This window comes from Tasmannia lanceolata, unplaced genomic scaffold (genome assembly GCF_043159265.1).
Source record: "Tasmannia lanceolata isolate RefF3 unplaced genomic scaffold, GAP_Taslan_0.1 ptg000003l, whole genome shotgun sequence".
Lineage (NCBI taxonomy): Eukaryota > Viridiplantae > Streptophyta > Magnoliopsida > Canellales > Winteraceae > Tasmannia > Tasmannia lanceolata.
In genome coordinates, this window is record NW_027518680.1 from 32,150,161 (window position 1) to 32,168,990 (window position 18,830).

The 18,830-nt window shown below is 47.8% G+C and overlaps 26 non-coding genes across 26 annotated transcripts; all 26 read left to right on the top strand.

Annotated features, from left to right (window-relative positions):
• The first annotated feature begins 555 nt into the window (after nt 1-555).
• Nucleotides 556-674, top strand: LOC143872857 (5S ribosomal RNA). The gene has a single exon (XR_013247586.1). It is a non-coding gene; the product is annotated as a 5S ribosomal RNA (ribosomal RNA).
• A 597-nt stretch (nt 675-1,271) lies between these two features.
• Nucleotides 1,272-1,390, top strand: LOC143874198 (5S ribosomal RNA). The gene has a single exon (XR_013248886.1). It is a non-coding gene; the product is annotated as a 5S ribosomal RNA (ribosomal RNA).
• A 597-nt stretch (nt 1,391-1,987) lies between these two features.
• On the top strand, nt 1,988-2,106 carry LOC143872858 (5S ribosomal RNA). The gene has a single exon (XR_013247587.1). It is a non-coding gene; the product is annotated as a 5S ribosomal RNA (ribosomal RNA).
• Nucleotides 2,107-2,703: 597 nt separating this feature from the next.
• Nucleotides 2,704-2,822, top strand: LOC143872859 (5S ribosomal RNA). The gene has a single exon (XR_013247588.1). It is a non-coding gene; the product is annotated as a 5S ribosomal RNA (ribosomal RNA).
• A 597-nt stretch (nt 2,823-3,419) lies between these two features.
• Nucleotides 3,420-3,538, top strand: LOC143874199 (5S ribosomal RNA). Its single transcript, XR_013248887.1, has one exon. It is a non-coding gene; the product is annotated as a 5S ribosomal RNA (ribosomal RNA).
• Nucleotides 3,539-4,135: 597 nt separating this feature from the next.
• LOC143872860 (5S ribosomal RNA) lies at nt 4,136-4,254 on the top strand. The gene has a single exon (XR_013247589.1). It is a non-coding gene; the product is annotated as a 5S ribosomal RNA (ribosomal RNA).
• A 596-nt stretch (nt 4,255-4,850) lies between these two features.
• On the top strand, nt 4,851-4,969 carry LOC143872861 (5S ribosomal RNA). Its single transcript, XR_013247590.1, has one exon. It is a non-coding gene; the product is annotated as a 5S ribosomal RNA (ribosomal RNA).
• A 597-nt stretch (nt 4,970-5,566) lies between these two features.
• LOC143873134 (5S ribosomal RNA) lies at nt 5,567-5,685 on the top strand. The gene has a single exon (XR_013247857.1). It is a non-coding gene; the product is annotated as a 5S ribosomal RNA (ribosomal RNA).
• Nucleotides 5,686-6,282: 597 nt separating this feature from the next.
• On the top strand, nt 6,283-6,401 carry LOC143873933 (5S ribosomal RNA). The gene has a single exon (XR_013248627.1). It is a non-coding gene; the product is annotated as a 5S ribosomal RNA (ribosomal RNA).
• Nucleotides 6,402-6,998: 597 nt separating this feature from the next.
• LOC143874523 (5S ribosomal RNA) lies at nt 6,999-7,117 on the top strand. The gene has a single exon (XR_013249200.1). It is a non-coding gene; the product is annotated as a 5S ribosomal RNA (ribosomal RNA).
• Nucleotides 7,118-7,714: 597 nt separating this feature from the next.
• Nucleotides 7,715-7,833, top strand: LOC143872862 (5S ribosomal RNA). Its single transcript, XR_013247591.1, has one exon. It is a non-coding gene; the product is annotated as a 5S ribosomal RNA (ribosomal RNA).
• Nucleotides 7,834-8,430: 597 nt separating this feature from the next.
• On the top strand, nt 8,431-8,549 carry LOC143874200 (5S ribosomal RNA). Its single transcript, XR_013248888.1, has one exon. It is a non-coding gene; the product is annotated as a 5S ribosomal RNA (ribosomal RNA).
• A 597-nt stretch (nt 8,550-9,146) lies between these two features.
• Nucleotides 9,147-9,265, top strand: LOC143872863 (5S ribosomal RNA). Its single transcript, XR_013247592.1, has one exon. It is a non-coding gene; the product is annotated as a 5S ribosomal RNA (ribosomal RNA).
• Nucleotides 9,266-9,861: 596 nt separating this feature from the next.
• LOC143872866 (5S ribosomal RNA) lies at nt 9,862-9,980 on the top strand. The gene has a single exon (XR_013247594.1). It is a non-coding gene; the product is annotated as a 5S ribosomal RNA (ribosomal RNA).
• Nucleotides 9,981-10,576: 596 nt separating this feature from the next.
• On the top strand, nt 10,577-10,695 carry LOC143872867 (5S ribosomal RNA). Its single transcript, XR_013247595.1, has one exon. It is a non-coding gene; the product is annotated as a 5S ribosomal RNA (ribosomal RNA).
• Nucleotides 10,696-11,292: 597 nt separating this feature from the next.
• On the top strand, nt 11,293-11,411 carry LOC143873135 (5S ribosomal RNA). The gene has a single exon (XR_013247858.1). It is a non-coding gene; the product is annotated as a 5S ribosomal RNA (ribosomal RNA).
• Nucleotides 11,412-12,008: 597 nt separating this feature from the next.
• LOC143873934 (5S ribosomal RNA) lies at nt 12,009-12,127 on the top strand. Its single transcript, XR_013248628.1, has one exon. It is a non-coding gene; the product is annotated as a 5S ribosomal RNA (ribosomal RNA).
• Nucleotides 12,128-12,723: 596 nt separating this feature from the next.
• On the top strand, nt 12,724-12,842 carry LOC143874524 (5S ribosomal RNA). Its single transcript, XR_013249201.1, has one exon. It is a non-coding gene; the product is annotated as a 5S ribosomal RNA (ribosomal RNA).
• A 597-nt stretch (nt 12,843-13,439) lies between these two features.
• Nucleotides 13,440-13,558, top strand: LOC143872868 (5S ribosomal RNA). The gene has a single exon (XR_013247596.1). It is a non-coding gene; the product is annotated as a 5S ribosomal RNA (ribosomal RNA).
• Nucleotides 13,559-14,155: 597 nt separating this feature from the next.
• Nucleotides 14,156-14,274, top strand: LOC143874201 (5S ribosomal RNA). The gene has a single exon (XR_013248889.1). It is a non-coding gene; the product is annotated as a 5S ribosomal RNA (ribosomal RNA).
• A 597-nt stretch (nt 14,275-14,871) lies between these two features.
• On the top strand, nt 14,872-14,990 carry LOC143872869 (5S ribosomal RNA). The gene has a single exon (XR_013247597.1). It is a non-coding gene; the product is annotated as a 5S ribosomal RNA (ribosomal RNA).
• Nucleotides 14,991-15,586: 596 nt separating this feature from the next.
• Nucleotides 15,587-15,705, top strand: LOC143872870 (5S ribosomal RNA). The gene has a single exon (XR_013247598.1). It is a non-coding gene; the product is annotated as a 5S ribosomal RNA (ribosomal RNA).
• A 597-nt stretch (nt 15,706-16,302) lies between these two features.
• Nucleotides 16,303-16,421, top strand: LOC143873136 (5S ribosomal RNA). Its single transcript, XR_013247859.1, has one exon. It is a non-coding gene; the product is annotated as a 5S ribosomal RNA (ribosomal RNA).
• Nucleotides 16,422-17,018: 597 nt separating this feature from the next.
• On the top strand, nt 17,019-17,137 carry LOC143873935 (5S ribosomal RNA). Its single transcript, XR_013248629.1, has one exon. It is a non-coding gene; the product is annotated as a 5S ribosomal RNA (ribosomal RNA).
• Nucleotides 17,138-17,734: 597 nt separating this feature from the next.
• LOC143874525 (5S ribosomal RNA) lies at nt 17,735-17,853 on the top strand. Its single transcript, XR_013249202.1, has one exon. It is a non-coding gene; the product is annotated as a 5S ribosomal RNA (ribosomal RNA).
• Nucleotides 17,854-18,450: 597 nt separating this feature from the next.
• Nucleotides 18,451-18,569, top strand: LOC143872871 (5S ribosomal RNA). The gene has a single exon (XR_013247599.1). It is a non-coding gene; the product is annotated as a 5S ribosomal RNA (ribosomal RNA).
• The last annotated feature ends 261 nt before the right edge of the window (nt 18,570-18,830 follow it).

Here is an 18,830-nt window from a genome sequence, read left to right on the forward strand (position 1 = left end):
TTCGGTTCTGGAACATCGATGCGAACTGAAACGCACGTTTAGTGCGTCGCCTCCTACGTTTCGGTACGGATCTTTTTATTTTCTTCCGGATGATGAATTCAAAGACGTCCGGTCTTTATTATGGCGGGGTGATAGTGTCGTTTGATTCGATAAACGGAATTCGTTCTGACATTTCTTTTGCGGTCAAATTATAGCGGGGGTTTGTTCAGATTCAGTGACGTACAGGCTATAGCGGATGAGTGTACTAGTGGATGCGAGTCATGAATCCGGTCGGAAGGTGTTTACTGGCCGTGAGCTACCCTTGGTGCAAAAATATCGTTTCGACGATAACTTTTGATCCGCCCGTCAGATCGTGGCGATTCTTATATTGATTCGGGGGTACTCGGGAAGATTAATCGCGCGATGACAGCCTTGGCGGTCATCCGGCTTTCCGACATGCTCGGATCGTCCATCCGGTGTCATCTAGCAGAATTTTTTCGCACTTTCATTTAAACGGACTTCGTACGACAATGCGAGTGGAAACTCTTTATTACTTTGACAATGGAGAGGCATGCTGGGTGCGATCATACCAGCACAAATGCACTGGATCCCATCAGAACTCCGAAGTTAAGCGTGCTTGGGCGAGAGTAGTACTAGGATGGGTGACCTCCTGGGAAGTCCTCGTGTTGCACCCCTGTCACTTTTTTCGGCTATCTACCACTTTTTTCGAACAATCTTTCGGTTCTGGAACATCGATGCGAACTGAAACGCACGTTTAGTGCGTCGCCTCCTACGTTTCGGTTCGGATCTTTTTATTTTCTTCCGGATGGTGAATTCAAAGACGTCCGGTCTTTATTATGGCGGGGTGATAGTGTCGTTTGATTCGATAAACGGAATTCGTTCTGACATTTCATTTGCGGTCAAATTATAGCGGGGGTTTGTTCAGATTCAGTGACGTACAGGCTATAGCGGATGAGTGTACTAGTAGATGCGAGTCATGAATCCGGTCGGAAGGTGTTTACTGGCCGTGAGCTACCCTTGGTGCACAAATATCGTTCCGACGATAACTTTTGATCCGCCCGTCAGATCGTGGCGATTCTTATATTGATTCGGGGGTACTCGGGAAGATTCATCGCGCGCTGACGGCCCTGGCGGTCATCCGGCTTTCCGACATGCTCGGATCGTCCATCCGGTGTCATCTAGCAGGATTTTTTCGCACTTTCATTTAAACGGACTTCGTACGACAATGCGAGTGGAAACTCTTTATTACTTTGACAATGGAGAGGCATGCTGGGTGCGATCATAACAGCACAAATGCACTGGATCCCATCAGAACTCCGAAGTTAAGCGTGCTTGGGCGAGAGTAGTACTAGGATGGGTGACCTCCTGGGAAGTCCTCGTGTTGCACCCCTGTCACTTTTTTCGGCTATCTACCACTTTTTTCGAAAAATCTTTCGGTTCTGAAATATCGATGCGAACTGAAACGCACGTTTAGTGCGTCGCCTCCTAGGTTTCGGTTCGGATCTTTTTATTTTCTTCCGGATGGTGAATTCGAAGACGTCCGGTCTTTATTATGGCGAGGTGATAGTGTCGTTTGATTCGATAAACGGAATTCGTTCTGACATTTCATTTGCGGTCAAATTATAGCGGGGGTTTGTTTAGATTCAGTGGCGTACAGGCTATAGCGGATGAGTGTACTAGTGGATGCGAGTCATGAATCCGGTCGGAAGGTGTTTACTGGCCGTGAGCTACCCTTGGTGCACAAATATCGTTCCGACGATAACTTTTGATCCGCCCGTCAGATCGTGGCGATTCTTATATTGATTCGGGGGTAATCGGGAAGATTCATCGCGCGATGACAGCCCTGGCGGTCATCCGGCTTCCCGACATGCTCGGATCGTCCATCCGATGTTATCTAGCAGGATTTTTTCGCACTTTCATTTAAACGGACTTCGTACGACAATGCGAGTGGAAACTCTTTATTACTTTGACAATGGATAGGCATGCTGGGTGCGATCATACCAGCACAAATGCACTGGATCCCATCAGAACTCCGAAGTTAAGCGTGCTTGGGCGAGAGTAGTACTAGGATGGGTGACCTCCTGGGAAGTCCTCGTGTTGCACCCCTGTCACTTTTTTCGGCTATCTACCACTTTTTTCGAACAATCTTTCGGTTCTGGAACATCGATGCGAACTGAAACGCACGTTTAGTGCGTCGCCTCCTACGTTTCGGTTCGGATCTTTTTATTTTCTTCCGGATGGTGAATTCAAAGACGTCCGGTCTTTATTATGGCGGGGTGATACTGTCGTTTGATTCGATAAACGGAATTCGTTCTGACATTTCATTTGCGGTCAAATTATAGCGGGGGTTTGTTCAGATTCAGTGACGTACAGGCTATAGCGGATGAGTGTACTAGTGGATGCGAGTCATGAATCCGGTCGGAAGGTGTTTACTGGCCGTGAGCTACCCTTGGTGCACAAATATCGTTCCGACGATAACTTTTGATCCGCCCGTCAGATCGTGGCGATTCTTATATTGATTCGGGGGTACTCGGGAAGATTAATCGCGCGATGACAGCCTTGGCGGTCATCCGGCTTTCCGACATGCTCGGATCGTCCATCCGGTGTCATCTAGCAGAATTTTTTCGCACTTTCATTTAAACGGACTTCGTACGACAATGCGAGTGGAAACTCTTTATTACTTTGACAATGGAGAGGCATGCTGGGTGCGATCATACCAGCACAAATGCACTGGATCCCATCAGAACTCCGAAGTTAAGCGTGCTTGGGCGAGAGTAGTACTAGGATGGGTGACCTCCTGGGAAGTCCTCGTGTTGCACCCCTGTCACTTTTTTCGGCTATCTACCACTTTTTTCGAACAATCTTTCGGTTCTGGAACATCGATGCGAACTGAAACGCACGTTTAGTGCGTCGCCTCCTACGTTTCGGTTCGGATCTTTTTATTTTCTTCCGGATGGTGAATTCAAAGACGTCCGGTCTTTATTATGGCGGGGTGATAGTGTCGTTTGATTCGATAAACGGAATTCGTTCTGACATTTCATTTGCGGTCAAATTATAGCGGGGGTTTGTTCAGATTCAGTGACGTACAGGCTATAGCGGATGAGTGTACTAGTAGATGCGAGTCATGAATCCGGTCGGAAGGTGTTTACTGGCCGTGAGCTACCCTTGGTGCACAAATATCGTTCCGACGATAACTTTTGATCCGCCCGTCAGATCGTGGCGATTCTTATATTGATTCGGGGGTACTCGGGAAGATTCATCGCGCGCTGACGGCCCTGGCGGTCATCCGGCTTTCCGACATGCTCGGATCGTCCATCCGGTGTCATCTAGCAGGATTTTTTCGCACTTTCATTTAAACGGACTTCGTACGACAATGCGAGTGGAAACTCTTTATTACTTTGACAATGGAGAGGCATGCTGGGTGCGATCATAACAGCACAAATGCACTGGATCCCATCAGAACTCCGAAGTTAAGCGTGCTTGGGCGAGAGTAGTACTAGGATGGGTGACCTCCTGGGAAGTCCTCGTGTTGCACCCCTGTCACTTTTTTCGGCTATCTACCACTTTTTTCGAAAAATCTTTCGGTTCTGAAATATCGATGCGAACTGAAACGCACGTTTAGTGCGTCGCCTCCTAGGTTTCGGTTCGGATCTTTTTATTTTCTTCCGGATGGTGAATTCGAAGACGTCCGGTCTTTATTATGGCGAGGTGATAGTGTCGTTTGATTCGATAAACGGAATTCGTTCTGACATTTCATTTGCGGTCAAATTATAGCGGGGGTTTGTTTAGATTCAGTGGCGTACAGGCTATAGCGGATGAGTGTACTAGTGGATGCGAGTCATGAATCCGGTCGGAAGGTGTTTACTGGCCGTGAGCTACCCTTGGTGCACAAATATCGTTCCGACGATAACTTTTGATCCGCCCGTCAGATCGTGGCGATTCTTATATTGATTCGGGGGTAATCGGGAAGATTCATCGCGCGATGACAGCCCTGGCGGTCATCCGGCTTCCCGACATGCTCGGATCGTCCATCCGATGTTATCTAGCAGGATTTTTTCGCACTTTCATTTAAACGGACTTCGTACGACAATGCGAGTGGAAACTCTTTATTACTTTGACAATGGATAGGCATGCTGGGTGCGATCATACCAGCACAAATGCACTGGATCCCATCAGAACTCCGAAGTTAAGCGTGCTTGGGCGAGAGTAGTACTAGGATGGGTGACCTCCTGGGAAGTCCTCGTGTTGCACCCCTGTCACTTTTTTCGGCTATCTACCACTTTTTTCGAACAATCTTTCGGTTCTGGAACATCGATGCGAACTGAAACGCACGTTTAGTGCGTCGCCTCCTACGTTTCGGTTCGGATCTTTTTATTTTCTTCCGGATGGTGAATTCAAAGACGTCCGGTCTTTATTATGGCGGGGTGATACTGTCGTTTGATTCGATAAACGGAATTCGTTCTGACATTTCATTTGCGGTCAAATTATAGCGGGGGTTTGTTCAGATTCAGTGACGTACAGGCTATAGCGGATGAGTGTACTAGTGGATGCGAGTCATGAATCCGGTCGGAAGGTGTTTACTGGCCGTGAGCTACCCTTGGTGCACAAATATCGTTCCGACGATAACTTTTGATCCGCCCGTCAGATCGTGGCGAATCTTATATTGATTCGGGGGTACTCGGGAAGATTCATCGCGCGATTACAGCCCTGGCGTCATCCGGCTTTCCGACATGCTCGGATCGTCCATCCGGTGTCATCTAGCAGGATTTTTTCGCACTTTCATTTAAACGGACTTCGTACGACAATGCGAGTGGAAACTCTTTATTACTTTGACAATGGAGAGGCATGCTGGGTGCGATCATACCAGCACAAATGCACTGGATCCCATCAGAACTCCGAAGTTAAGCGTGCTTGGGCGAGAGTAGTACTAGGATGGGTGACCTCCTGGGAAGTCCTCGTGTTGCACCCCTGTCACTTTTTTCGGCTATCTACCACTTTTTTCGAACAATCTTTCGGTTCTGGAACATCGATGCGAACTGAAACGCACGTTTAGTGCGTCGCCTCCTACGTTTCGGTTGGGATCTTTTTATTTTCTGCCGGATAGTGAATTCAAATACGTCCGGTCTTTATTATGGCGGGGTGATAGTGTCGTTTGATTCGATAAACGGAATTCGTTCTGACATTTCATTTGCGGTCAAATTATAACGGGGGTTTGTTTAGATTCAGTGACGTACAAGCTATAGCGGATGAGTGTACTAGTGGATGAAAGTCATGAATCCGGTCGGAAGGTGTTTACTGGCCGTGAGCTACCCTTGGTGCACAAATATCGTTCCGACGATAACTTTTGATCCGCCCGTCAGATCGTGGCGATTCTTATATTGATTCGGGGGTACTCGGGAAGATTAATCGCGCGATGACAGCCCTGGCGGTCATCCGGCTTTCCGACATGCTCGGATCGTCCATCCGGTGTCATCTAGCACGATTTTTTCGCACTTTCATTTAAACGGACTTCGTACGACAATGCGAGTGGAAACTCTTTATTACTTTGACAATGGAGAGGCATGCTGGGTGCGATCATACCAGCACAAATGCACTGGATCCCATCAGAACTCCTAAGTTAAGCGTGCTTGGGCGAGAGTAGTACTAGGATGGGTGACCTCCTGGGAAGTCCTCGTGTTGCACCCCTGTCACTTTTTTCGGCTATCTACCACTTTTTTCGAACAATCTTTCGGTTCTGGAACATCGATGCGAACTGAAACGCACGTTTAGTGCGTCGCCTCCTACGTTTCGGTTCGGATCTTTTTATTTTCTTTCGGATGGTGAATTCAAATACGTTCGGTCTTTATTATGGCGGGGTCATAGTGTCGTTTGATTCGATAAACAGAATTCGTTCTGACATTTCATTTGCGGTCAAATTATAGCGGGGGTTTGTTTAGATTCAGTGACGTACAGGCTATAGCGGATGAGTCTACTAGTGGATGCGAGTCATGAATCCGGTCGGAAGGTGTTTACGGGCCGTGAGCTACCCTTGGTGCACAAATATCGTTCCGACGATAACTTTTGATCCGCCCGTCAGATCGTGGCGATTCTTATATTGATTCGGGGGTACTCGGGAAGATTCATCGCGCGATGACAGCCTTGGCGGTCATTCGGCTTCCCGACATGCTCGGATCGTCCATCCGGTGTCATCTAGCAGGATTTTTTCGCACTTTCATTTAAACGGACTTCGTACGACAATGCGAGTGGAAACTCTTTATTACTTTAACAATGGAGAGGCATGCTGGGTGCGATCATACCAGCACAAATGCACTGGATCCCATCAGAAATCCGAAGTTAAGCGTGCTTGGGCGAGAGTAGTACTAGGATGGGTGACCTCCTGGGAAGTCCTCGTGTTGCACCCCTGTCACTTTTTTCGGCTATCTACCACTTTTTTCGAACAATCTTTCGGTTCTGGAATATCGATGCGAACTGAAACACACGTTTAGTGCGTCGCCTCCTAGGTTTCGGTTCGGATCTTTTTATTTTCTTCCGGATGGTGAATTCGAAGACGTCCGGTCTTTATTATGGCGGCGTGATAGTGTTGTTTGATTCGATAAACGGAATTCGTTCTGACATTTCATTTGCGGTCAAATTATAGCGGGGGTTTGTTTAGATTCAGTGACGTACAGGCTATAGCGGATGAGTGTACTAGTGGATGCGAGTCATGAATCCGGTCGGAAGGTGTTTACTGGCCGTGAGCTACCCTTGGTGCACAAATATCGTTCCGACGATAACTTTTGTTCCGCCCGTCAGATCGTGCCAATTCTTATATTGATTCGGGGGTACTCGGGAAGATTAATCGCGCGATGACAGCCCTGGCGGTCATCCGGCTTTCCGACATGCTCGGATCGTCCATCCGGTGTCATCTAGCAGGATTTTTTCGCACTTTCATTTAAACGGACTTCGTACGACAATGCGAGTGGAAACTCTTTATTACTTTGACAATGGAGAGGCATGCTGGGTGCGATCATACCAGCACAAATGCACTGGATCCCATCAGAACTCCGAAGTTAAGCGTGCTTGGGCGAGAGTAGTACTAGGATGGGTGACCTCCTGGGAAGTCCTCCTGTTGCACCCCTGTCACTTTTTTCGGCTATCTACCACTTTTTTCGAACAATCTTTCGGTTCTGGAACATCGATGCGAACTGAAACGCACGTTTAGTGCGTCGCCTCCTACGTTTCGGTACGGATCTTTTTATTTTCTTCCGGATGGTGAATTCAAAGACGTCCGGTCTTTATTATGGCGGGGTGATAGTGTCGTTTGATTCGATAAACGGAATTCGTTCTGACATTTCTTTTGCGGTCAAATTATAGCGGGGGTTTGTTCAGATTCAGTGACGTACAGGCTATAGCGGATGAGTGTACTAGTGGATGCGAGTCATGAATCCGGTCGGAAGGTGTTTACTGGCCGTGAGCTACCCTTGGTGCAAAAATATCGTTTCGACGATAACTTTTGATCCGCCCGTCAGATCGTGGCGATTCTTATATTGATTCGGGGGTACTCGGGAAGATTAATCGCGCGATGACAGCCCTGGCGGTCATCCGGCTTTCCGACATGCTCGGATCGTCCATCCGGTGTCATCTAGCAGAATTTTTTCGCACTTTCATTTAAACGGACTTCGTACGACAATGCGAGTGTAAACTCTTTATTACTTTGACAATGGAGAGGCATGCTGGGTGCGATCATACCAGCACAAATGCACTGGATCCCATCAGAACTCCGAAGTTAAGCGTGCTTGGGCGAGAGTAGTACTAGGATGGGTGACCTCCTGGGAAGTCCTCGTGTTGCACCCCTGTCACTTTTTTCGGCTATCTACCACTTTTTTCGAACAATCTTTCGGTTCTGGAACATCGATGCGAACTGAAACGCACGTTTAGTGCGTCGCCTCCTACGTTTCGGTTCGGATCTTTTTATTTTCTTCCGGATGGTGAATTCAAAGACGTCCGGTCTTTATTATGGCGGGGTGATAGTGTCGTTTGATTCGATAAACGGAATTCGTTCTGACATTTCATTTGCGGTCAAATTATAGCGGGGGTTTGTTCAGATTCAGTGACGTACAGGCTATAGCGGATGAGTGTACTAGTAGATGCGAGTCATGAATCCGGTCGGAAGGTGTTTACTGGCCGTGAGCTACCCTTGGTGCACAAATATCGTTCCGACGATAACTTTTGATCCGCCCGTCAGATCGTGGCGATTCTTATATTGATTCGGGGGTACTCGGGAAGATTCATCGCGCGCTGACAGCCCTGGCGGTCATCCGGCTTTCCGACATGCTCGGATCGTCCATCCGGTGTCATCTAGCAGGATTTTTTCGCACTTTCATTTAAACGGACTTCGTACGACAATGCGAGTGGAAACTCTTTATTACTTTGACAATGGAGAGGCATGCTGGGTGCGATCATAACAGCACAAATGCACTGGATCCCATCAGAACTCCGAAGTTAAGCGTGCTTGGGCGAGAGTAGTACTAGGATGGGTGACCTCCTGGGAAGTCCTCGTGTTGCACCCCTGTCACTTTTTTCGGCTATCTACCACTTTTTTCGAAAAATCTTTCGGTTCTGAAATATCGATGCGAACTGAAACGCACGTTTAGTGCGTCGCCTCCTAGGTTTCGGTTCGGATCTTTTTATTTTCTTCCGGATGGTGAATTCGAAGACGTCCGGTCTTTATTATGGCGAGGTGATAGTGTCGTTTGATTCGATAAACGGAATTCGTTCTGACATTTCATTTGCGGTCAAATTATAGCGGGGGTTTGTTTAGATTCAGTGGCGTACAGGCTATAGCGGATGAGTGTACTAGTGGATGCGAGTCATGAATCCGGTCGGAAGGTGTTTACTGGCCGTGAGCTACCCTTGGTGCACAAATATCGTTCCGACGATAACTTTTGATCCGCCCGTCAGATCGTGGCGATTCTTATATTGATTCGGGGGTAATCGGGAAGATTCATCGCGCGATGACAGCCCTGGCGGTCATCCGGCTTCCCGACATGCTCGGATCGTCCATCCGATGTTATCTAGCAGGATTTTTTCGCACTTTCATTTAAACGGACTTCGTACGACAATGCGAGTGGAAACTCTTTATTACTTTGACAATGGATAGGCATGCTGGGTGCGATCATACCAGCACAAATGCACTGGATCCCATCAGAACTCCGAAGTTAAGCGTGCTTGGGCGAGAGTAGTACTAGGATGGGTGACCTCCTGGGAAGTCCTCGTGTTGCACCCCTGTCACTTTTTTCGGCTATCTACCACTTTTTTCGAACAATCTTTCGGTTCTGGAACATCGATGCGAACTGAAACGCACGTTTAGTGCGTCGCCTCCTACGTTTCGGTTCGGATCTTTTTATTTTCTTCCGGATGGTGAATTCAAAGACGTCCGGTCTTTATTATGGCGGGGTGATACTGTCGTTTGATTCGATAAACGGAATTCGTTCTGACATTTCATTTGCGGTCAAATTATAGCGGGGGTTTGTTCAGATTCAGTGACGTACAGGCTATAGCGGATGAGTGTACTAGTGGATGCGAGTCATGAATCCGGTCGGAAGGTGTTTACTGGCCGTGAGCTACCCTTGGTGCACAAATATCGTTCCGACGATAACTTTTGATCCGCCCGTCAGATCGTGGCGAATCTTATATTGATTCGGGGGTACTCGGGAAGATTCATCGCGCGATTACAGCCCTGGCGTCATCCGGCTTTCCGACATGCTCGGATCGTCCATCCGGTGTCATCTAGCAGGATTTTTTCGCACTTTCATTTAAACGGACTTCGTACGACAATGCGAGTGGAAACTCTTTATTACTTTGACAATGGAGAGGCATGCTGGGTGCGATCATACCAGCACAAATGCACTGGATCCCATCAGAACTCCGAAGTTAAGCGTGCTTGGGCGAGAGTAGTACTAGGATGGGTGACCTCCTGGGAAGTCCTCGTGTTGCACCCCTGTCACTTTTTTCGGCTATCTACCACTTTTTTCGAACAATCTTTCGGTTCTGGAACATCGATGCGAACTGAAACGCACGTTTAGTGCGTCGCCTCCTACGTTTCGGTTCGGATCTTTTTATTTTCTTCCGGATGGTGAATTCAAAGACGTCCGGTCTTTATTATGGCGGGGTGATACTGTCGTTTGATTCGATAAACGGAATTCGTTCTGACATTTCATTTGCGGTCAAATTATAGCGGGGGTTTGTTCAGATTCAGTGACGTACAGGCTATAGCGGATGAGTGTACTAGTGGATGCGAGTCATGAATCCGGTCGGAAGGTGTTTACTGGCCGTGAGCTACCCTTGGTGCACAAATATCGTTCCGACGATAACTTTTGATCCGCCCGTCAGATCGTGGCGAATCTTATATTGATTCGGGGGTACTCGGGAAGATTCATCGCGCGATTACAGCCCTGGCGTCATCCGGCTTTCCGACATGCTCGGATCGTCCATCCGGTGTCATCTAGCAGGATTTTTTCGCACTTTCATTTAAACGGACTTCGTACGACAATGCGAGTGGAAACTCTTTATTACTTTGACAATGGAGAGGCATGCTGGGTGCGATCATACCAGCACAAATGCACTGGATCCCATCAGAACTCCGAAGTTAAGCGTGCTTGGGCGAGAGTAGTACTAGGATGGGTGACCTCCTGGGAAGTCCTCGTGTTGCACCCCTGTCACTTTTTTCGGCTATCTACCACTTTTTTCGAACAATCTTTCGGTTCTGGAACATCGATGCGAACTGAAACGCACGTTTAGTGCGTCGCCTCCTACGTTTCGGTTGGGATCTTTTTATTTTCTGCCGGATAGTGAATTCAAATACGTCCGGTCTTTATTATGGCGGGGTGATAGTGTCGTTTGATTCGATAAACGGAATTCGTTCTGACATTTCATTTGCGGTCAAATTATAACGGGGGTTTGTTTAGATTCAGTGACGTACAAGCTATAGCGGATGAGTGTACTAGTGGATGAAAGTCATGAATCCGGTCGGAAGGTGTTTACTGGCCGTGAGCTACCCTTGGTGCACAAATATCGTTCCGACGATAACTTTTGATCCGCCCGTCAGATCGTGGCGATTCTTATATTGATTCGGGGGTACTCGGGAAGATTAATCGCGCGATGACAGCCCTGGCGGTCATCCGGCTTTCCGACATGCTCGGATCGTCCATCCGGTGTCATCTAGCACGATTTTTTCGCACTTTCATTTAAACGGACTTCGTACGACAATGCGAGTGGAAACTCTTTATTACTTTGACAATGGAGAGGCATGCTGGGTGCGATCATACCAGCACAAATGCACTGGATCCCATCAGAACTCCTAAGTTAAGCGTGCTTGGGCGAGAGTAGTACTAGGATGGGTGACCTCCTGGGAAGTCCTCGTGTTGCACCCCTGTCACTTTTTTCGGCTATCTACCACTTTTTTCGAACAATCTTTCGGTTCTGGAACATCGATGCGAACTGAAACGCACGTTTAGTGCGTCGCCTCCTACGTTTCGGTTCGGATCTTTTTATTTTCTTTCGGATGGTGAATTCAAATACGTTCGGTCTTTATTATGGCGGGGTCATAGTGTCGTTTGATTCGATAAACAGAATTCGTTCTGACATTTCATTTGCGGTCAAATTATAGCGGGGGTTTGTTTAGATTCAGTGACGTACAGGCTATAGCGGATGAGTCTACTAGTGGATGCGAGTCATGAATCCGGTCGGAAGGTGTTTACGGGCCGTGAGCTACCCTTGGTGCACAAATATCGTTCCGACGATAACTTTTGATCCGCCCGTCAGATCGTGGCGATCCTTATATTGATTCGGGGGTACTCGGGAAGATTCATCGCGCGATGACAGCCTTGGCGGTCATTCGGCTTCCCGACATGCTCGGATCGTCCATCCGGTGTCATCTAGCAGGATTTTTTCGCACTTTCATTTAAACGGACTTCGTACGACAATGCGAGTGGAAACTCTTTATTACTTTAACAATGGAGAGGCATGCTGGGTGCGATCATACCAGCACAAATGCACTGGATCCCATCAGAAATCCGAAGTTAAGCGTGCTTGGGCGAGAGTAGTACTAGGATGGGTGACCTCCTGGGAAGTCCTCGTGTTGCACCCCTGTCACTTTTTTCGGCTATCTACCACTTTTTCGAACAATCTTTCGGTTCTGGAATATCGATGCGAACTGAAACACACGTTTAGTGCGTCGCCTCCTAGGTTTCGGTTCGGATCTTTTTATTTTCTTCCGGATGGTGAATTCGAAGACGTCCGGTCTTTATTATGGCGGCGTGATAGTGTTGTTTGATTCGATAAACGGAATTCGTTCTGACATTTCATTTGCGGTCAAATTATAGCGGGGGTTTGTTTAGATTCAGTGACGTACAGGCTATAGCGGATGAGTGTACTAGTGGATGCGAGTCATGAATCCGGTCGGAAGGTGTTTACTGGCCGTGAGCTACCCTTGGTGCACAAATATCGTTCCGACGATAACTTTTGTTCCGCCCGTCAGATCGTGCCAATTCTTATATTGATTCGGGGGTACTCGGGAAGATTAATCGCGCGATGACAGCCCTGGCGGTCATCCGGCTTTCCGACATGCTCGGATCGTCCATCCGGTGTCATCTAGCAGGATTTTTTCGCACTTTCATTTAAACGGACTTCGTACGACAATGCGAGTGGAAACTCTTTATTACTTTGACAATGGAGAGGCATGCTGGGTGCGATCATACCAGCACAAATGCACTGGATCCCATCAGAACTCCGAAGTTAAGCGTGCTTGGGCGAGAGTAGTACTAGGATGGGTGACCTCCTGGGAAGTCCTCCTGTTGCACCCCTGTCACTTTTTTCGGCTATCTACCACTTTTTTCGAACAATCTTTCGGTTCTGGAACATCGATGCGAACTGAAACGCACGTTTAGTGCGTCGCCTCCTACGTTTCGGTACGGATCTTTTTATTTTCTTCCGGATGGTGAATTCAAAGACGTCCGGTCTTTATTATGGCGGGGTGATAGTGTCGTTTGATTCGATAAACGGAATTCGTTCTGACATTTCTTTTGCGGTCAAATTATAGCGGGGGTTTGTTCAGATTCAGTGACGTACAGGCTATAGCGGATGAGTGTACTAGTGGATGCGAGTCATGAATCCGGTCGGAAGGTGTTTACTGGCCGTGAGCTACCCTTGGTGCAAAAATATCGTTTCGACGATAACTTTTGATCCGCCCGTCAGATCGTGGCGATTCTTATATTGATTCGGGGGTACTCGGGAAGATTAATCGCGCGATGACAGCCCTGGCGGTCATCCGGCTTTCCGACATGCTCGGATCGTCCATCCGGTGTCATCTAGCAGAATTTTTTCGCACTTTCATTTAAACGGACTTCGTACGACAATGCGAGTGGAAACTCTTTATTACTTTGACAATGGAGAGGCATGCTGGGTGCGATCATACCAGCACAAATGCACTGGATCCCATCAGAACTCCGAAGTTAAGCGTGCTTGGGCGAGAGTAGTACTAGGATGGGTGACCTCCTGGGAAGTCCTCGTGTTGCACCCCTGTCACTTTTTTCGGCTATCTACCACTTTTTTCGAACAATCTTTCGGTTCTGGAACATCGATGCGAACTGAAACGCACGTTTAGTGCGTCGCCTCCTACGTTTCGGTTCGGATCTTTTTATTTTCTTCCGGATGGTGAATTCAAAGACGTCCGGTCTTTATTATGGCGGGGTGATAGTGTCGTTTGATTCGATAAACGGAATTCGTTCTGACATTTCATTTGCGGTCAAATTATAGCGGGGGTTTGTTCAGATTCAGTGACGTACAGGCTATAGCGGATGAGTGTACTAGTAGATGCGAGTCATGAATCCGGTCGGAAGGTGTTTACTGGCCGTGAGCTACCCTTGGTGCACAAATATCGTTCCGACGATAACTTTTGATCCGCCCGTCAGATCGTGGCGATTCTTATATTGATTCGGGGGTACTCGGGAAGATTCATCGCGCGCTGACGGCCCTGGCGGTCATCCGGCTTTCCGACATGCTCGGATCGTCCATCCGGTGTCATCTAGCAGGATTTTTTCGCACTTTCATTTAAACGGACTTCGTACGACAATGCGAGTGGAAACTCTTTATTACTTTGACAATGGAGAGGCATGCTGGGTGCGATCATAACAGCACAAATGCACTGGATCCCATCAGAACTCCGAAGTTAAGCGTGCTTGGGCGAGAGTAGTACTAGGATGGGTGACCTCCTGGGAAGTCCTCGTGTTGCACCCCTGTCACTTTTTTCGGCTATCTACCACTTTTTTCGAAAAATCTTTCGGTTCTGAAATATCGATGCGAACTGAAACGCACGTTTAGTGCGTCGCCTCCTAGGTTTCGGTTCGGATCTTTTTATTTTCTTCCGGATGGTGAATTCGAAGACGTCCGGTCTTTATTATGGCGAGGTGATAGTGTCGTTTGATTCGATAAACGGAATTCGTTCTGACATTTCATTTGCGGTCAAATTATAGCGGGGGTTTGTTTAGATTCAGTGGCGTACAGGCTATAGCGGATGAGTGTACTAGTGGATGCGAGTCATGAATCCGGTCGGAAGGTGTTTACTGGCCGTGAGCTACCCTTGGTGCACAAATATCGTTCCGACGATAACTTTTGATCCGCCCGTCAGATCGTGGCGATTCTTATATTGATTCGGGGGTAATCGGGAAGATTCATCGCGCGATGACAGCCCTGGCGGTCATCCGGCTTCCCGACATGCTCGGATCGTCCATCCGATGTTATCTAGCAGGATTTTTTCGCACTTTCATTTAAACGGACTTCGTACGACAATGCGAGTGGAAACTCTTTATTACTTTGACAATGGATAGGCATGCTGGGTGCGATCATACCAGCACAAATGCACTGGATCCCATCAGAACTCCGAAGTTAAGCGTGCTTGGGCGAGAGTAGTACTAGGATGGGTGACCTCCTGGGAAGTCCTCGTGTTGCACCCCTGTCACTTTTTTCGGCTATCTACCACTTTTTTCGAACAATCTTTCGGTTCTGGAACATCGATGCGAACTGAAACGCACGTTTAGTGCGTCGCCTCCTACGTTTCGGTTCGGATCTTTTTATTTTCTTCCGGATGGTGAATTCAAAGACGTCCGGTCTTTATTATGGCGGGGTGATACTGTCGTTTGATTCGATAAACGGAATTCGTTCTGACATTTCATTTGCGGTCAAATTATAGCGGGGGTTTGTTCAGATTCAGTGACGTACAGGCTATAGCGGATGAGTGTACTAGTGGATGCGAGTCATGAATCCGGTCGGAAGGTGTTTACTGGCCGTGAGCTACCCTTGGTGCACAAATATCGTTCCGACGATAACTTTTGATCCGCCCGTCAGATCGTGGCGAATCTTATATTGATTCGGGGGTACTCGGGAAGATTCATCGCGCGATTACAGCCCTGGCGTCATCCGGCTTTCCGACATGCTCGGATCGTCCATCCGGTGTCATCTAGCAGGATTTTTTCGCACTTTCATTTAAACGGACTTCGTACGACAATGCGAGTGGAAACTCTTTATTACTTTGACAATGGAGAGGCATGCTGGGTGCGATCATACCAGCACAAATGCACTGGATCCCATCAGAACTCCGAAGTTAAGCGTGCTTGGGCGAGAGTAGTACTAGGATGGGTGACCTCCTGGGAAGTCCTCGTGTTGCACCCCTGTCACTTTTTTCGGCTATCTACCACTTTTTTCGAACAATCTTTCGGTTCTGGAACATCGATGCGAACTGAAACGCACGTTTAGTGCGTCGCCTCCTACGTTTCGGTTGGGATCTTTTTATTTTCTGCCGGATAGTGAATTCAAATACGTCCGGTCTTTATTATGGCGGGGTGATAGTGTCGTTTGATTCGATAAACGGAATTCGTTCTGACATTTCATTTGCGGTCAAATTATAACGGGGGTTTGTTTAGATTCAGTGACGTACAAGCTATAGCGGATGAGTGTACTAGTGGATGAAAGTCATGAATCCGGTCGGAAGGTGTTTACTGGCCGTGAGCTACCCTTGGTGCACAAATATCGTTCCGACGATAACTTTTGATCCGCCCGTCAGATCGTGGCGATTCTTATATTGATTCGGGGGTACTCGGGAAGATTAATCGCGCGATGACAGCCCTGGCGGTCATCCGGCTTTCCGACATGCTCGGATCGTCCATCCGGTGTCATCTAGCACGATTTTTTCGCACTTTCATTTAAACGGACTTCGTACGACAATGCGAGTGGAAACTCTTTATTACTTTGACAATGGAGAGGCATGCTGGGTGCGATCATACCAGCACAAATGCACTGGATCCCATCAGAACTCCTAAGTTAAGCGTGCTTGGGCGAGAGTAGTACTAGGATGGGTGACCTCCTGGGAAGTCCTCGTGTTGCACCCCTGTCACTTTTTTCGGCTATCTACCACTTTTTTCGAACAATCTTTCGGTTCTGGAACATCGATGCGAACTGAAACGCACGTTTAGTGCGTCGCCTCCTACGTTTCGGTTCGGATCTTTTTATTTTCTTTCGGATGGTGAATTCAAATACGTTCGGTCTTTATTATGGCGGGGTCATAGTGTCGTTTGATTCGATAAACAGAATTCGTTCTGACATTTCATTTGCGGTCAAATTATAGCGGGGGTTTGTTTAGATTCAGTGACGTACAGGCTATAGCGGATGAGTCTACTAGTGGATGCGAGTCATGAATCCGGTCGGAAGGTGTTTACGGGCCGTGAGCTACCCTTGGTGCACAAATATCGTTCCGACGATAACTTTTGATCCGCCCGTCAGATCGTGGCGATTCTTATATTGATTCGGGGGTACTCGGGAAGATTCATCGCGCGATGACAGCCTTGGCGGTCATTCGGCTTCCCGACATGCTCGGATCGTCCATCCGGTGTCATCTAGCAGGATTTTTTCGCACTTTCATTTAAACGGACTTCGTACGACAATGCGAGTGGAAACTCTTTATTACTTTAACAATGGAGAGGCATGCTGGGTGCGATCATACCAGCACAAATGCACTGGATCCCATCAGAAATCCGAAGTTAAGCGTGCTTGGGCGAGAGTAGTACTAGGATGGGTGACCTCCTGGGAAGTCCTCGTGTTGCACCCCTGTCACTTTTTTCGGCTATCTACCACTTTTTTCGAACAATCTTTCGGTTCTGGAATATCGATGCGAACTGAAACACACGTTTAGTGCGTCGCCTCCTAGGTTTCGGTTCGGATCTTTTTATTTTCTTCCGGATGGTGAATTCGAAGACGTCCGGTCTTTATTATGGCGGCGTGATAGTGTTGTTTGATTCGATAAACGGAATTCGTTCTGACATTTCATTTGCGGTCAAATTATAGCGGGGGTTTGTTTAGATTCAGTGACGTACAGGCTATAGCGGATGAGTGTACTAGTGGATGCGAGTCATGAATCCGGTCGGAAGGTGTTTACTGGCCGTGAGCTACCCTTGGTGCACAAATATCGTTCCGACGATAACTTTTGTTCCGCCCGTCAGATCGTGCCAATTCTTATATTGATTCGGGGGTACTCGGGAAGATTAATCGCGCGATGACAGCCCTGGCGGTCATCCGGCTTTCCGACATGGTCGGATCGTCCATCCGGTGTCATCTAGCAGGATTTTTTCGCACTTTCATTTAAACGGACTTCGTACGACAATGCGAGTGGAAACTCTTTATTACTTTGACAATGGAGAGGCATGCTGGGTGCGATCATACCAGCACAAATGCACTGGATCCCATCAGAACTCCGAAGTTAAGCGTGCTTGGGCGAGAGTAGTACTAGGATGGGTGACCTCCTGGGAAGTCCTCCTGTTGCACCCCTGTCACTTTTTTCGGCTATCTACCACTTTTTTCGAACAATCTTTCGGTTCTGGAACATCGATGCGAACTGAAACGCACGTTTAGTGCGTCGCCTCCTACGTTTCGGTACGGATCTTTTTATTTTCTTCCGGATGGTGAATTCAAAGACGTCCGGTCTTTATTATGGCGGGGTGATAGTGTCGTTTGATTCGATAAACGGAATTCGTTCTGACATTTCTTTTGCGGTCAAATTATAGCGGGGGTTTGTTCAGATTCAGTGACGTACAGGCTATAGCGGATGAGTGTACTAGTGGATGCGAGTCATGAATCCGGTCGGAAGGTGTTTACTGGCCGTGAGCTACCCTTGGTGCAAAAATATCGTTTCGACGATAACTTTTGATCCGCCCGTCAGATCGTGGCGATTCTTATATTGATTCGGGGGTACTCGGGAAGATTAATCGCGCGATGACAGCCCTGGCGGTCATCCGGCTTTCCGACATGCTCGGATCGTCCATCCGGTGTCATCTAGCAGAATTTTTTCGCACTTTCATTTAAACGGACTTCGTACGACAATGCGAGTGGAAACTCTTTATTACTTTGACAATGGAGAGGCATGCTGGGTGCGATCATACCAGCACAAATGCACTGGATCCCATCAGAACTCCGAAGTTAAGCGTGCTTGGGCGAGAGTAGTACTAGGATGGGTGACCTCCTGGGAAGTCCTCGTGTTGCACCCCTGTCACTTTTTTCGGCTATCTACCACTTTTTTCGAACAATCTTTCGGTTCTGGAACATCGATGCGAACTGAAACGCACGTTTAGTGCGTCGCCTCCTACGTTTCGGTTCGGATCTTTTTATTTTCTTCCGGATGGTGAATTCAAAGACGTCCGGTCTTTATTATGGCGGGGTGATAGTGTCGTTTGATTCGATAAACGGAATTCGTTCTGACATTTCATTTGCGGTCAAATTATAGCGGGGGTTTGTTCAGATTCAGTGAC